Raw genomic sequence first — 1280 nt, forward strand, 5'->3', positions numbered from 1 at the left:
CAATTCAATCTTTTATTCCCAAGTCCTTATATAAATTACAATGATAGTTATATCTTATTTCAAAAAAATTTGACACAAGGTCCTTCCCTAACATGTTTAACATTTTTCTAGGGATATATGCTTTCAATCTATAAACTTAAAACTATGTGGCAAGGCCAGCCCGTTTATACATTCTTTTGTTGACATCATTCGTTGTAAAAAATTCCCAGGGAAAGGGATGTAAACCCTGAGATGCCCTCATTCATCTCCTTAATCTAAGCTTACTCTAGAACCTACCAAACTAAGAAAACGTATATACAAGGGAAACAAAAATAACCAATCCAGTACTAGCGAAGTATATACAATATTTACAAAGTATTTACAAAGGGGCACAAAAATACAAAATAATACAAAACAATAATACAAAACAAAATCAAAATCAAAATAACACAATACAAAACAAAACATCCGCAAAAATTCACACTGTGGTGGGCCCTCAACCACCCAACCACTGATCCAAACTGTACACCATATCATCGAACCCAAAGGTCCCAAACCTCCTATTGTAATACAGTATCCTGCCTTCATCATCAAAAACTAGGCCCTTCCTCCACAAATGCAGAAGACACATTGGACTTTGATGAATCCTCTGCCAGCTGGCAGGACCGAACGATTCCGTTGGGGTGTCCCTGATAACCCAGGAGGTGATCGATGGCTTGCGCCGTCATATAGCCATCGATACGAGTCATGCAGCCGCTTTCGTACACAGTGCGGTTACTCGGTCTCTCATAATAACCCTGGGCCGTCCTTCTCCTTCTCAGCTCTAGACAATACGCAAGTGTTCTACGCTCTAACACCCTTATCCTTTCCATTTGACTGGATGAAATCGTCGACCATACTGGGAAAGCGTACGCCATCGTAGGCCGCACCATCTGTCCATAAATCGTGAGTTTAACCTTACTGCTAAGACCTCTCCTTTTCGCCAGCATCCATATCACCGAATGAAGCGCAGCTTTCCCTTTCCGGAGTACCTGGTCCACGTGCCTCGTAAATCGCATGTCTTCCTGGAAGACTACTCCCAAGTATTTCATCTTATCGGTTCTCCCGATGACTTCATTTCCGATCCTAATCCCGGGGACGTAGCGTCGGGCATTTCGATAGAGGCCTCTCTTGTTGCCTTTGAATACTATGCAGCGACATTTGTCTATGTTCAGATTTAGGCGCCACTCCTGGAAATATGCGGAAAGCTGCTCGAGGTATGCAACCAATCGCCGCTCAGCCACTTTGGCCCTCGGATGGGT

The sequence above is a fragment of the Stomoxys calcitrans genome, chromosome 3 (genome assembly GCF_963082655.1).
Source record: "Stomoxys calcitrans chromosome 3, idStoCalc2.1, whole genome shotgun sequence".
Taxonomy (NCBI): domain Eukaryota; kingdom Metazoa; phylum Arthropoda; class Insecta; order Diptera; family Muscidae; genus Stomoxys; species Stomoxys calcitrans.